General features: G+C 40.2%; 1 protein-coding gene across 1 annotated transcript in view; it reads right to left on the bottom strand.

The window, feature by feature from the left end:
- LOC112215974 (forkhead box protein J3) overlaps positions 1–16,954 on the bottom strand; it is a 96,406-nt gene extending 79,452 nt beyond the window's left edge. The window contains exon 1 of the mRNA XM_024375503.2: positions 16,701–16,954. The gene's annotated coding sequence lies outside the window, so the exon portion shown is untranslated. The remainder of the gene's footprint in view (positions 1–16,700) is intronic.
- Between the last annotated feature and the right edge of the window lie 261 nt (positions 16,955–17,215).

Here is a 17,215-nt window from a genome sequence, read left to right on the forward strand (position 1 = left end):
ACTTAGAATCAAGTATCTAGCCCCACAGATAAACAGTAACGCCTAAAAACATACCACGATAGAAGAGGTTGCAACCCATCGACTTACCACCTATACCAAAGAAAAAGCTATCGCAACTTGAAATCCTGAGAACGGAAAAGTTAAAAAGGCGTATTTTACCATAAATAAAATATGGGAGTGCAGCATTTGGGCATACTCCCCCTATGAGAGGTCCCAGGAGAGGGAAGGACGCTCTTTATGAACCTAGGCTCAGCAAAGTAAAGGCTACAGCACTGCGTCACCAAGGAAATCAACTGCATTCCCACATCCACCAATATTCAGAAGTCCTCTTTAAAAATTCATTGATTTACAGCAAAAATAGATTAAAAACGCCCAACTGCGCCAACCTAAAAGTTTGGCTTCTGGATAGCATTAATAATGGAACAGCCCACAAAACCTAGAGGTATTCGCTTGAAGGAACGGCTTTGGTTTTGTTGCACTTTATAATGGGGAGTCATTTACATGTTTTAGAAGTATTACATCTTTTTGATGGTTGTTTATAATTACATTGTTTTACATGCAAATAGGCTGACAATTGTTCCTCATTAAAAAACAACCAGTACAATGCAATAGTACACTACTGTCAACCCAAGGTTTTACACAGAGTTCAGAAGTGGAGCTTCTGCGTTCTTCTCACTAGTTGCATAGGGTGTTGGCAGCACAAAGTTTGCAAATGCCAGTTCAGTTCCTCTTAACCAGTTCTACACTAGACATTTAAAACTAATGAGTCCCACTTATCTGAAGTCTTTCTCTAAATTTGAAATGACAGAACACATTTTTCAAAATAAATCATTAAATAGGTCTTTCTAACACAGCCGTCTCCAACAGGCCGATCGCGAGCTACTGGCCTACAAATATGTAGCTCGCCAAACAATTCTGAAAGTACACACAGTTAATGTTTTCCACCGCAAACTGTCAGAAACAAATCTCATAAAAAAAGTATCAGACCCCTCAAGCTCCCAGCTACTAACTAATCAACGCAACATTGACATTATCCCACCCGGTTCAGCCACTATTGGCTTAAAAAGCCAAACTTAACACAATATCTGCCAATTAATTTCCAGCAAAATTGCCCATCTGTCTGTCTATGTGGTGCACAAGTTTGTATATCGCTCTGTGTGTAGCCAGCTGATGTGATAACAGCCTTGTGGGTTGACAGACATCCTTTCCCCAAAACCTTCTTAATTAAATGTTAACTGCAAAGTAGGCTTACCTGGCAGAAGTATATTATAAGTATATAATTTGTATATATTATTTGTAAACTTTGCCATGAAATGAGCACAGCAGTAGGCCTGCATAACCATTGTTAGACTGGCCCATTCCTCACTTGCCAGATGCGCAATTAAAGGGGAATTACACTAAGAAGGTCTTCTGATGTAATTAAAGCATTTACTGTACATGGACTCAAAATAATTACAATGAAGTAGGATGTTGTATCTATAAACAATTGTCATTTTGAGTGAAAAACAAAACAAATCTAAAACCAGGAACATTTTAAACTGAGAAAACAATCATTTGGGAAAATAAAAAACAGAATTTGAGAAAGAAACGATTTTATAGGACCCCTAAGAGTTGTTTATTAACCATTATTTTACCAGGTATATTGACAGAAAACATAGTGCACTACTTTCACTTGTATACTAAAGACCTGGAGATGAGTTTAAGGGAGAGGAGAAGAGAAGAATGTGCCTATTTGAAAGAGTAGCTCTCACGCTAGAAAAGGTCGGAGACCCCACGGTTGAAAAGCGCTTCATCAATTTGGATTCTGGTGATGTGCAACAGTTTGTTAGGGCCCTGACAACAATCACAGCATGGATTTTCAGATCCATCTAGAAGTCCTTGGTCTCAACTGCAGCACCCACAGAACAATAATATCAATGTACACACTGCTAGTAATATAATTTCCTCTTCATCATTTTAATCATTTAGCAGACGCTCTCATGCAGAGAGCTTACAGGAGCAATTAGGGTTAAATGCCAAGAATGTGCAAAGCTGTCATCAAGGCAAAGGGTGGCTGCTTTGAAGAATCTCAAAAATATATTTTGATTTGTTTATCACTTTTTTGGTTACTACATGATTCCATATGTGTTACTTCATAGTTTTGATAGGTACAGCACTTTAGGCATGGATGGATTGTGAAAAGGTCCACAATAAGAGTACATGTTGGGAATAGCCCAAGCAGAATAGAGACTTGAAAGCACATTGAGCTTGTTCTGGAGTCAATTTACCTACAGGGGTCTGTTACTTCAACTAATGGCAGGTCATTTGAATAATCGTTTTAACAAGGGGGAGCATTTAGTAATGCTTTCAGGGATAAAGGACTGGAATTCCAAATGATCAAATTGGTATGCAAAGGTGGGAACATTCCCTCGTATTAATGTGGTTGGAGAAACGATTGCACAATTTCATAGTCATGTCGTCTGATACGGAGCTGTAATTTAAAATGTATAATTTGCAGACATCTATTATCCTATGCAAATAATATAGTCAGTATTACAGCATTACAGTTCGACCAAGAGCTGCAGCTTATCAGGATATCTTACTTGTTTCAATGCATGGCACTGTAATCAAAGAACTAAACTCGAACTAAGCATATACACAAGGTAACTGCCAATATAAAGGAAACACCAACATTAAGTGTCGTGATAGGGCGTTGGGCCACAACGAGCCACCAAAACAGCTTCATTGTGCCTTGGCGTAGATTCTACTAGTGTATGGAACTCTATTGGAGGGACGCAACACCATTCTTCCAATAGAAATTCATTCATTTGGCGTTTTGTTGAAGGTGATGGAAGACGCTGTCTCAGGCGCTGCTCCAGAATCTCCCATTAGTGTTCAATTGGGTTGAGATCTGGTGACAGAGACACACACACACTAGAGCTGGGCAATATGGCCAAAATATCATATATTTTTCACAGTTTTTTGTTTTTTTATAATAAAAGTTCTAAACATGTTTTATGAGTACTTAATGAGCCTAGGGTGGTAACACATCAATTATAAGTGATTTAAATAGGGTGTTCTCCATTTGGATTGTTTTATACTGTTCAGTCCAACTTCAACCAAAAAAGTACTTTAATCAATTTCTTCATTTCCTGCATTCATTTTTTTATAATCTCCACACTAGTGGACACTCATTGACCATACATAAACTCCTCGCTTGGTTAGCAAAAATAAAAAAGTTAATATGGCATAGGGCTGCATGATATGGGCAAAACAGCGAGGCCTAATAATTGTGAACTGTTGGAATCATGGAAATAGAATGATTATTCTAATTCTATAGTTGGAATATAGTGGGCAGCACATTGAACACACTGTAGTTTGATATGTCAACAAATTAAAAAAGCCAGGGAGGAATTCATGGGACAATGTAGGAACCAAAGTGTTGCTGGTCAGTGTTTCCCAGAGGACCCTAATTAGATGTTACATGACATGTTTTCTCTTACTTTATCACAGATTATCCATTATATTGAAGAGATACTCAAGTGACCGCTCTAACAATGAAAATAAATGTCTTAAAAAATGGAAGACAGTCGGGAGGAGGCAAGATCAGCTGGGACCATTCTAGCCAATGAGAAAGCAGATATGAGTATGAACAACAAGCACAATACTGATAGTGTTTTTTTTCTCCAAAGTTGCCAGAATGTCACATGTTCTACCTTTATCAGTACACCCATAACCACCTAAGCACTAGGAAACCTCTGTTCGATCAAATAAGCCACACATAGCAAATAAGACATTACATTTTTTGTTAAAATTCAACACTCATTGACCATACATAAACTCCTCGCTTGGTGAGCAAAAAAAAAAAAAAAAACATGGTACCTGCTGGAGAAAAAAAGAAAAGATATTGGGCCCAGGTATTCCTCTTGCTTCGCTTCTTCCACCCTGACTTCATATAGCTAGCCAATGCTAGCTAACATATTCATGCTTTTCCTATTCCTCTCGGATTTAATAGATAGTGATGCAGAAACATGCGGATGTAGGCGTATACCAGCACTGGTACCAGGCCCTTCTCCCCCGATTGCTCAGTTTGGCCGGGCGGCCAGCTCTATGAAGTCTTGGTGGTTCCAAACTTCTTCCATTTAAGAATGATGGAGGCCACAGTATTCTTCGCGACCTTGAACGCTGCAGAAATGTTTTGGTACCTATCCCCAGATCTGTGCCTTGACACAATCCTGTCTCAGAGCTCTAAGGACAATTCCTACGACCTCATGGCTTGGTTTTTGCTCTGACATGCACTATCATCTGTGGGACCTTATTGAGACAGGTGTGCGCCTTTCCAAATCATGTCCAATCAATTGAATTTACCACAGGTGGACTCCAATCAAGTTGTAGAAACATCTCAAGGATGATCAATGGAAACAGGATACACCTGAGCTCAATTTCGATTCTCATAGCAAAGAGTCTGAATACTTATGTAAATAAGGTATTTTCTATTTCTGTTTAATACATTTGCAAACATTTCTAAAAACCTGTTTTCGACATTGTCATTATGGGATATCGTGTGTAGATTGATGAGGCAAATATAATAAGGCTGTGACGTAACAAAATGTGGAAAAGGTGAAGGGGTCGGAATACTTTCCGAATGCACTGTAAATGTCACAACAAGTTGTTCCACAGAAAAGGAGCAATAGGCAAGGGAAAAGGTGCTTGTGCATTGATAAGCACACCGTTAACAATAAAGTCAGAAAATAAAGACGCCACTTCTAAAAGCCTATCTCATACCATAGCCTGCTGAATTTTCAAGATAACTTTTCTTTCATTTTTATTCCAGCACAAATGAAAATGTGGCACTAACTCGCCCATGGGTTAATGTTTCAGCATTATCTCAATGAAGAGTTCGGTGTACGATTAGGCATATGCGACATGGACGCGGAGTTACAAGCCTGCTAGAGTTAGCGGATGAGCAATATCCACTGTCGTAGTACGGATGAAGCCTGACCTGGAATGTGAAGCTAACTGAAACTAGCTAACTGAAGCTGGCTAGCTTTATAAAAGCCTGGGTAGATCTAGCTTGCTTTGTAGTATACCACTCTGGTATAGCCATCAGCGATGCATGTAGACACGAGGAACTTAGCATAGAGAAGTGTTGGATACGATCTCCGGTTTGGTGGGGATAGTGTAACAAATCTGCTGTTCATAAGACTGATAATTGAAGCAATGGTTACAGGCGCTGCCTTTGAACCTGTGTTTCAGCCCAGTCAGGGGCTCAAAGCTCTATACTATCAATGGGATTATAGAAAGTAAATAATAAATTACAGTTCATTAATAATTTTCCCAACGCCTAGCAAAACAAAAAGGAACTTGCCATTTCAATTCATAGACCTGCAAAGGGGGAAATTCCATGGTAACGGAATTACACAGACTGAGTTTTCACTTTAAAAATGTAAACCGTACAAAAACCACTGATTTTAAAAGTTTTACAAACCATACAACACTATGAACAATGGCTACTTTGAACACTTTACACAGTAAAAAATATATACATTAATTTACTGGAAAAACAATGCAGATGCAAACATTGTATCTGCACAGTTCTTCCTGTAAATGTGTTTTTGTAAAATGTTCAGTCGAAATTGTTAAAGTTGTATGGTTTGTAAACTTCAAAATCAATGATTTTTGTTTAGCATACATTTTAAACTTCAAAATATAAGTCTCAGCACAATTCCGTTACTGTGGATTTACCCAAAGACAAAACATAATTTCCAATTTCACTTAATAAAAGTAGGTTGATTCTGCATCCCTAATTTCTTGGTGATGCATTTGCTGACATTGACAGTGATTATAATGACCTCTGAGAATAAAATAGAAATCAGAAAACATTATGAAGGTTCCTTTTTAGAAAGTTTAATGGGAATCTGCATAACATATTTTAATGAGGCATTTAAGGGTCTATGAGTGATCTATTGAGAATGTCTACAATGGCAATCAGCAGAGAGAGAGTGGCAGCTGTTCTGCAATTAAAACGCCAAATTACCCTCAATCAACACTATTTAAGACAGAATGTAAATCTCAGCACAAATAATGATGAGAAAAATCTGTTCAGACAACTCTCATCTTGATAGGAATTTGGGACGCATCCAAATCAGGAACCAGGCATCTTTCAACCTCTCACTTAAAGTTCTGTTAAGATTAAGCATGACATTCTTTCAGACGACCTATGTTCAATGATATATCATGTGGGTCTCCACAGTACTGTAGCTGGAAGCTGCAGTGTGTTGTGATAGGAGTCATTCCCAACTGCTCTATGGCAAACTGGATTTTCTCAGATTTAAATACATGTAAAAAAAAATGTTTTAACATACAAAACCCCAACAAGGCTCGTTTTATGACCCATAGACCGAATGCACTTCTAAAGAAATAGCCTAATGCAATAGGATTTCAGTAGTAGGGTCTGTATTCAAAGGCAGACATACACGCCATGGACTGAATATGCTATTGGTCATTGTTCAAACAAAAACTTGCCAATATAGGCTATTGTCGGCTACAGATGTTAGCTTGTCGTGGACTTGAGTAGGCTACCAGTGAATAGCCTACACTTCACAATTGCATCATCATTCTTGTATTTCACGTAACTTCCTTGTGCTTAGTTTAAGATGCTTTCAAAATGACTAAATCATAATGTGGACCTAGGCCTATGTCACATTCAACCATGGAGTTCGTACGTGGCTAAATTGTAACAAAAAAAACGACCTGCCCCACTCCTGCTGTCTTCCGAGATAAATCCACTGGCGGAAATACCATTAGGTAGAAGAGTCAATTGCCTCAGGCATCAATTACATCAACAAGGGTCCTCATAAACTGAGCATAAAAAAATAAAAATAATAACAAAAATTATTTTCCGCTTGAGGCCTCCCATGCTCCGCTCGACGCATAAAAAAAATATTTAAAAAATAAATAAAATCATCCAAATCTGTCTGTTTAAGCTAGAGATATTGTTTTGCATGGGCTGTGTCTCAATCCAGCGCATCCGCCGATGCCGACCTTCCTCGTCTGCAATCAAAGGTGTCTGAGCTACATCGATATGTCAGACCAGGAGACATCTCGAAAATCGGTCTACTCACGAAAACTTCTGTACGGTTTGGCCTAAAACTTAATATGACTCCTCTATGGAAAGACTGTGTTCTCCATTTTGCTCTATGACCCCCACAAGTGTCATGGGACTCGTCTGAAGGTAACCCGGAAGAAGGCATTTCCATGTCAATGGTGTACAAGTAATTCCACAGTAAAAAAAAAAAAATCCTGCATTTTCTTACATCTCAGATACAGGACAGACACTTCAGAACACTTAATTTCACTTAAATCCATTTTCCATGAATTAATATGTTATTCAAAGTGTTTCTATGGGCTAATAGCAGAAAGGCAAAATTCAATATTTCATCAAATATATATATACTGTATATGGAAGTTTACATACACCTTAGCCAAATACATTTAAACTCAGTTTTTCACAATTCCTGACATTTAATCCTAGTAAAAATTCCCTGTCTTAGGTCAGTTAGGAACACCACTTTATTTTCAGAATGTAACATGTCAGAATAATAGTAGAGAATAATTTATTTAAGCTTTTATTTCTTTTATCACATACCCAGTGGGTCAGAAGTTTACATACACTCAATTAGTATTTGGTAGCATTGATTAATTTGGGTCAAACATTTCAGATAGCCTACCACAAGCTTACCACAATAAGTTGGGTGAATTTTGGTCCATTCCTCCTGACAGAGCTGGTGTAACTGAGTCAGGTTTGTAGGCCTCCTTGCTCGCACAAGCTTTTTCAGTTCTGCCCACAAATGTTCTATGGGATTGAGGTCAGGGCTTTGTTAAGCCATTTTGCCACAACTTTGGAAGTATGCTTGGGTTCATTGTCCATTTGGAAGACCGATTTGCGACCAAGCTTTAACTTCCTGAGTGATGTCTTGAGATGTTGCTTCAATATATATCCACATAATTTTCCTACCTCATGATGTCATCTATTTTGTGAAGTGCACCAGTCCCTCCTGCAGCAAAGCACCCCCACAACACGATGCTGCCACCCCCGTGCTTCACGGTTGGGATGGTGTTCTTCGGCTTGCAAGCCTTCCCCTTTTTCCTCCAAACATAACGATAGTCATTATGGCCAAATAGTTCCATTTCTGTTTCATCAGACCAGAGGACATTTCTACAAAAAGTACAATCTATGTACCCATGTGCAGTTGCAAACCGTAGTCTAGCTTTTTTATGGCAGTTTTGGAGCAGTGGCTTCTTCCTTGCTGAGAGGCCTTTCAGGTTATGTCGATATAAGACTCATTTTACTATGGATAAAAATACTTTTCTACCGATTTCCTCCAGCATCTTCACAAGGTCCTTTGCTATAGATAATTTTGTACCTGTTTCCTCTAGCATCTTCACAACGTCCTTTCTTGTTGTTCTGGGATTGATTTGCACTTTTTGCACCAAAGTACGTTCATCTCTAGGAGACAGAGCGCGTCTTCTTCCTGAGCGGTATGACGGCAGCGTGGTCCCATGGTGTTTATACTTGCGTGCTATTGTTTGTACAGAGGAAATAAGCAAACAGGAAACCACTCACACAGAAGTGGCGCTCCTAGTGGCCGGAGACTAATGCAGGGAAACTTAAATCAGTTCTACCAAATTTCCATCAACATGTTAAATGTGCAACCCAAGGGAAAATAATCTAGATCACCTGTACTCCACACACAGAGACGCGTACAAAGCTCTCCATCGCCGTCCATTTGGTAAATCCGACCACAACGCTATCCTCCCGATTCCTGCTTACAAGCTAAAATTAAAGCAGGAAGCACCAGTGACTCGGTCTATAAAAAAGTGGTCAGATGAAGCAGGTGCTAAACTACAGGACTGTTTTGCTATCACAGACTGGAACATATTCTGGGATTCTTCCGATGGCATTGAGGAGTACACCACATCAGTCACTGACTTTATCAATAAGTGCATCGAGGACGTCCCCCCCACAGTGACTGTACGTACATACCCCAACCAGAAGCCATGGATTACAGGCAACATTCGCACTGAGCTAAAGGGTAGAGCTGCCGCTTTCAAGGTGCGGGACTCTAACCGGGAAGCTTACAGGAAATCCTGAACCAACAAACAGGCAAAGCGTCAATACAGGGCTAAGATTGAATCATACTACACTGGCTCCGACGCTCGTCTTATGTGGCAGGGCTTGCAACTATTACAGACTACAAAGGGAAGCACAGCCACGAGCTGCCCAGTGACACGTGGCTGTGCCACCAGAGATTCTGGGTTCGAGCCCAGGCTCTGTCGCAGCCGGCCGCGACCGGGAAGTCCCGGCACAATTGGCACAGCGGCGTCTGGGTTAGCAGGGATATCCTTGCCTCATTGCGCAATAGCGACTCCTGTGGCGGGCCGTGCACAGTGCATGCTGACCAGGTCACCAGGTGTACGGTGTTTCCTCCGACACATTGGTGCGGCTGGCTTCTGGTTTGGGATGTGCGTTGTGTCAAGAAGCAGTGCGGCTAGGTTGGGTTGTGTTTTGGAGGACGCATGGCTCTCGACCTTCTTCGCCTCTCCCGAGTCCGTATGGGAGTTACAGCGATGAGACAAGACTAAAGACTACCAATTGAATACCACGAAATTGGGGAGAAAAAAGGGGTAAAAAAAAGACTAAGGAGATGATTGTGGACTACAGGAAAAGGAAGACCAAGCACTCCCCCATTCTCATCGGCGGGGCTGTAGTGGAGCAGGTTGAGAGCTTCAAGTTCCTTGGTGTCCACATCAACAACAAACTAAAATGGTCCAAACGCACCAAGACAGTCGTGAAGAGGGCACGACAAAGCCTATTCCCCCTCAGGAAAAGAAAAAGATTTGGCATGGGTCCTGAGATCCTCAAAAGGTTCTACAACATCGAGAGCATCCTGGGGAGCATCACTGCCTGGTACGGCAATTGCTCTGACTCTGACCGCAAGGCACTACAGAGGGTAGTGCGTACGATCCAGTACATCACTGGGGCTAAGCTGCTTGCCATCCAGGACCTCTATACCAGGCGGTGTCAGAGGAAGGCCCTAAAATTGTTAAAGACCCCAGCCACCCCAGTCATAGACTGTTCTCTCTACGTCCGCATGGCAAGCGGTACCGGAGTGCCAAGTCTAGGACAAGAAGGCTTCAACAGTTTTTACCCCAAGCCATAAGACTCCTGAACAGGTAATCAAATGGCTACACGGACTATTTGCATTGTGTGCCGCCCCCCCATCCCTCTTTTTACGCTGCTACTACTCTCTGTTTATAATATATGCATGGTCACTTTAACTATACATTCATGTACATACTACCTCAATTGGACCGACCAACCAGTGCTCCCGCACATTGGCTAACCAGGCTATCTGCACTGTGTCCCACCCACCACCCGCCAACCCCTCTTTTACGCTACTGCTACTCTCTGGTGATCATATAAGTGTAACAGTATAACTTTAGACTGTCCCCTCGCCCATACCCGGGCGCGAACCAGGGACCCTCTGCACACATCATCAACAGTCACCCACGAAGCATCGTTACCCATCGCTCCACAAAAGCCACGGCCCTTGCAGAGCAAGGGGATCTACTACTTCAAGGTCTCAGAGCAAGTGACGTCACCGATTGAAACGCTTTTTAGCGCGCACCGCTAACTAAGCTAGCCGTTTCACATCCGTTACATATGCATAGTCACTTTAAACATATCTACGTGTACATATTACCTCAATCAGCCTGACTAACCAGTGTCTGTATGTAGCCTCGATACTTTTATAGCCTACTGTATATATCCTGTCTTTTTACTGTTGTTTTACTTCTTTACCTACCTATTGTTCACCTAATACCTTTTTTGCACTATTGGTTAGAGCCTGTAAGTAAGCATTTCACTGTAAGGTCTACACCTGTTGTATTCGGTGCACGTGACAAATAAACTTTGATTTGAATGTGGTACCTTCAGGCGTTTGGAAATTGCTCCCAAGGATGAACCAGACTTGTGGAGGTCTACAATTTTCTTCTGAGCTCTTGGCTGATTTCTTTTGATGTTCCATGATGTCAAGCACAGAGGTACTAAGTTTGAAGGTAGGCCTTGAAATACATCATCAGGTACACCTCCAATTGACTCAAATTATGTCAATTAGCCTATCAGAAGCTTCTAAAGCCATCACATCATTTTCTGGACTTTTCCAAGCTGTTTAAAGGCACAGTCAACTTAGTGTATGTAAACTTCTGACCCACTGGAATTGTGATACAGTGAATTATAATCTGTCTGTAATCTGTCTGTAAACAACCAAATGACTTGTGTCATGCACAAAGTAGATGTCCTAACCAACTTGCCAAAACTATAGTTTGTTAACAAGAAATTTGTGGAGTGGTTGAAAAATGAGTTTTAATGCCTCCAACCTAAGTTTATGTAAACTTCCGACTTCAACTGTACGTATAGGGGTCCTACAATTCCAAATCAAATACACTACATGACCAAAAGTATGTAATAGGCATTAAGGAGTTGGTCCCCCCTTTGCTGCTATAACAGCTTCCACTTTTCTGGGAAGGCTTTCCACTAGATGTTGAAACATTGCTGCGGGGACTTGCTTCCATTCTGCCCAAGAGCATTAGTGAGGTTGGGCACTGATGTTGGGTGATTAGGCCTGGCTCGCATTCGGCGTTCCAATTCATCCCAAAGGTGCAGGCCATTCAAGTTCTTCCACACTGATCTTGACAAACCATCTCAAACTGTTGCCATAAAGTTGGAAGCAGAGAATAGAGGTCGACTGATTATGATTTTTCAACGCCGATACCGATTATTGGAGGACCAAAAAACCCTGATACCGATTAATCGGCCAATTTATTTATATGTAATAATGACAATTACAACAATCCTGAATGAACACTTATTTTAACTTAACATAATACATCAATAAAAATCTATTTATCCTCAAATAAATAATGAAACATGTTCAATTTGGTTTAAATAATGCAAAAACAAAGTGTTGGAAAAGAAAGTAAAAGTGCAATATGTGCCATGTAAAAAAGCTAATTCCTTGCTCAGAACATGAGAACATATGAAAGCTGGTGGTTCCTTTTAACATGAGACTTCAATATTCCAAGGTAAGAGGTTTTAGGTTGTAGTTAATATAGTATTGAGAAATCTCTCTATACCATTTGTATTCCATGTACCTTTGACTATTGGATGTTCTTATAGGCACTTTAGTATTGCCAGTGTAACAGTATAGCTTCAGTCCCTCTCCTCGCTCCGACCTGGGCTCGAACCAGGAACACATCGACAACAGCCACCGAAGCAGCGTTACCCATCGCTCCACAAAATCTGTGTCCCTTGCAGAGCAAGGGGAACAACTACTCCATGTCTCAGAGCGAGTTACGTTTGAAACGCTATTAGCGCGTACCCCGCTAACTAGCTAGCCATTTCACATCGGTTACACCAGCCTAATCTCGGGAGTCATCATAGGCTTGAAGTCATAAACAGCGCAATGCTTGAAGCATTACTAAGAGCTGCTGGCAAAACTCACAAAAGTGCTGTTTGAATGAATGCTTACAAGCCTGCTGCTGCCTACCATCGCTCAGTCAGACTGCTCTATCAAATATAAAATCATAGACTTAATTATAACATAACACACAGAAATACGAGCCTTTGGTCATTAATATGGTCGAATCCGGAAACTATCATTTCGAAAACAAAACGTTTATTATTATTGCATATACCCTGACTCTGCGTGCAATGAACGCAAGAGAAGTGACACAATTTCACCTGGTTAATATTACCTGCTACCCTGGATTTCTTTTAGCTAAATATGCAGGTTTAAAAATATATACTTCTGTGTATTGATTTTAAGAAAGGCATTGGTGTTTATGGTTAGGTACACGTCGGAGCAACGACAGTCCTTTTTCCGCACCGCATCGATTATATGCAACGCAGGACACGCTAGATAAACTAGTAATATCATCAACCATGTGTAGTTAACTAGTGATTAAGATTGATTGACTGTTTTTTATAAGATAAGTTTAATGCTAGCTAGCAACTTACCTTAGCTTCTTACTGCATTCGCATAACAGGCAGGCTCCTCGTGGAGTGCAATGTAAAGCAGGTGGTTAGAGCGTTGAACTAGTTAACTGTAAGGTTGCAAGATTGAATCCCCGAGCTGACAAGGTAAAAATCTGTCATTCTGCCCCTGAACAAGGCAGTTAACCCACCGTTCCTAGGCCGTCATTGAAAATAAGAATGTGTTCTTACCTGACTTTCCTAGTTAAAAAAGGTGTAAAAAAAATATATATATATATATTTTTTTTCCGATTAATCGGTCGACCTTTAGCACAGAATCATCTAGAATTTCATTGTTTGATTCGTCCACAGGACTGCTAGATGGTGAAGCATGATTCATCACTCCAAAGAACGGGTTTCCACTGCTGCAGAGTCCATTGGCAATTAATGCTGAGTCCATACACCACTCCGGCCAACTCTTGGCATTGCGCATGATGATCTCAGGCTTGTGTGCGGCTGCTCGGCCATAGAAACCCATTTCATGAAGCTCCCAACGAACAGTTCTTGTGCTGACGTTACTTCTAGAGGCAGGTTGGAACTCGATACTAACTGTTGCACCCGAGGACAGATGATTTTACGCGCTACACACTTCAGCACTTGGCGGTCCAGTTCTGTGAGCTTGTGTGACCTACCACTTTGCTGCTGAGCCGTTGTTTATCCTAGACATTTCCACTTCCTAGCCATACCTCCAAAATCACATTTCCACTGGAGAATTTGATATTGAAAAATAGTTTTTTCATGTCCAATAAGTAGTCTCATTTTGCTGTTGCCATACCTCCAAAATCACATTGCTGCATGAATTCTATTTTTTTCACCCATTTTCAAATGTATGTTTTTGAAAAAATGAAATAAAGAAATCTCTCATTTACATAAGTATTCAATACATGCTATAATCACCTTTGGCAGCGATTACAGCTGTGATTATTTCTGGGTAAGTCTAAGAGCTTTCCACACCTGGATTGCACAATATTTGCACATTATTATTTTAAAAATTCTTCAAGCTCTGTCAAGTTGGTTGTTGATCATTGCTAGACAGCCCTAGATTTTCAAGCCAATTTAAGTCAAACTGTATCTAGGTCACACAGGAACATTCAATGTCATCTTGGTAAGCAACTCCAGTGTTTATTTGGCCTTGTGTTTTAGGTTATTGTTCTGCTGAAAGGTGAATTTGTCTACCAGTGTCTGTTGGAAAGCAGACTCAACCAGGTTTTCCTCTTGGAGTTTTCCTGTGCTTAGCCCTATTCCATTTATTTTTATCCAAATAAAAAACTCACTAGTCCTTGCCGATGACAAGCATACACATAACATGATGCAGCCACCACCATGCTTGAAAATATGAAGAGTGATGTGTTGTGTTGGATTTGCCCTAAACATAACGCTTTGTATTCAGGACAAAAAGTTAATTTCTTTACTACATTCTTTGCAGTTTTACTTTAATGCCTTATTTCAAACAGGATGCATGTTTTGGAATATGTTTTATTCTGTACAGGCTTCCTTCTTTTCACTCTGTCATTTAGGTTAGTATTGTGTAGTAACTACAATGTTGTTGATCAATCCTCGGTTTTCTCCTATCACAGCCATTAAACTCTAACTGTTTTAAAGTCATCACTGGCCTCATGGTGAAATCCTTCAGCGTTTACCTCCCTCCCGGCAACTCAGTTAGGAAGGGCGCCTGTATCGTTGTAGTGACTGGGTTTACTGACATAACATCCAAAGTGTAATTAATAACTTCACAATGTTCAAAGAGATATTCAATATCTGCTTCTTTTTTTACCTATCTAACTATAGGTGCCCTTCTTTGCGAGGCAGCGGGAAACCTCCCTGGTCTTTGTGGTTGAATCTGTGTTTGAAATGTACTGCTCGACTGAGGGACCTTACAGATAATTGTATGTTTGGGGTACAGAGATGAGGTAGTCATTCAAAAATCATGTTAAACACTTATTGCACACAGAATGAGTCCATGAAACATATTATGTGACTTCTTAAGGAAATCTTTACTCCTGAACTTATTTACGCTTGCCATAAAAAAGGGGATTAATACTTTTCATTTTCCTTTTTTATAAATTTTCTGAGAACACAATTCAACTTTGACAGTATAGGATATTGTGTGTAGGCCAGTGACCAGGATATTTTAGTCAAAAACATGGTTGCATCTGCCAAAAGGCTGAAACAGCAAGACAATAACCCCAATAACACATCAAAATCCACATAGAAAATGGTTTAATTGGCCACAAAATCTAAATTTTGCCATGGCCTTCTCAGTCTCCGGACTTGTCTGATTAATCACGCTGTCATACACAACTAATTGGTATATACAGCCTGACACATTGGAGTGCAACATTTTGCACATTTTCCTTACAAGCAAGAATGTTTAATACAATTACATTGAAATTTACTCTGCTGGTTGTCTGTGCAGTTTTTCTTTCAGCCGCTCAACATTTGAGAGAAAATATCCACAGGAAAGTACTGTTTACCAGACTTTTTAGAGTGCCGGTAGGTTTGCCACTGCCAGCTGAATGCGAGCAACGTTTGGTCCATGGTTTGGTTATGCTCAGTTATTGTTTATGATTTACATATTGTGCAAGTGTTTACAACACAAAGCAGGCGTCAGTAGATTGAAAATACAAACCGGAAATACAAGCCGACAGAACCGTATACCTACCGGCTCTCTAAAAAGTTGGGTAAACAATACTTTTCTGTGGATATTTTGTCTTAAATTTTGAGCGTCTGAAGGACAAACCACACAGACCTTTTTTTTTTGAGTAAGTTTAAATGTATTTTCATTAAATATTCTGGCTTGTAAGGAACATTTACACCCCAATGTGTCTGCCTGTATATACCAATTAATTACAGCCAGATTATTCCTACAATCTACGGGCTTGAAACCCATTGAAATACCGTGGTTTGAATCAAAGAGGGCAGTCCATAAGCGCAGATGAAGGATGTCAAGGATCTGGAAAGATTCTGTATCTAGGAATTGTCTAAAATCCCTCCCCATGTGTTTTCCAACTCATAAAACATGGTGAGGTATTGAAAGGTATTGAAGACAAGATGAGGTATTGAAATGTATTGAAAACAGGGGTGTCAATCATTTTACCCCTACCTTTTTGAGAGAAAAAGAAAAGTATAAAATAATATAATTTCCCATTTTTTGCAAACAAAATAGCTCAGCATTTGAATTATAATTATTTATTTTATGCAATCAATTTCTGATGATTTTTTATTTTGGACCCTACCATATGTCACCACTTCAGAAGTTCAGGCATGTCTAAAAAGTAGCCTATAGTGCATGCATTGATGCATACATGTCAGAATGTTTGCGCAACAGTTTCGATCCATTTCCAAATTCAATGTCATAGTCATTCTGCTCCTTGCAAGGCAATTAAACAACACAATCAATCAGATAAGCACGACCCAGGATCACACTGGAAAAAAAACTTGTGGAAGTTTAATTCAAAGCTATCCTCAAATAACATGGGCTGTCTATATGCAAGACAGGGAGAGAAAACCTGTCAAGGCCTGTACGCAACGCAACCCCAAAGCTCAATTAAAATTATTTGCCTATGTGAGATATTTTCTCACCGGCCTTGCTTACAGACATTCCCCAATTCTTCAGTTTACTTACCCGGGTGGATGGTTATGAACCGGTTAAAATTTTACAGAGGTTCAGCGGTTCCAGCGCTGCACTTGAACATTTCCTCCGAGGACTGAGCTTCTTCACCATCTAGGGCTGTCACTGAAGTTGCATGCCCCATGCAATACTCGTGTCACATTGACCGGTTCTGTGGTCAATTGTGTGCCATGAATTGGAGACTTCCTCATCCCGCTATTCGCGTTTGCTTCTCCAACAACAGGATCCCGCCGCGTCTCCTGACTCCGTTCTCTTGCTAAACCACCGGAACTACTTCCAATGCCAGCCGGAGCACGTTGAAGACAAATCCATGCACCAGTCTGGCAACATGTTTAAAATCTACATAACTAGTTCCCGTGTTACATATTTAATTAACTTTTCGTAGGTAATTAGTTATCGCCAACAACGACTTGCTAATAATAATAATAAACTGTTATTTTTTCTTCTTCTAGGAATCTAATTTATATATATAGCCACTGGACATGTTAAATTAGACAGATTCTAAAAAT

This window comes from Oncorhynchus tshawytscha, linkage group LG16 (assembly GCF_018296145.1).
Source record: "Oncorhynchus tshawytscha isolate Ot180627B linkage group LG16, Otsh_v2.0, whole genome shotgun sequence".
Taxonomy (NCBI): domain Eukaryota; kingdom Metazoa; phylum Chordata; class Actinopteri; order Salmoniformes; family Salmonidae; genus Oncorhynchus; species Oncorhynchus tshawytscha.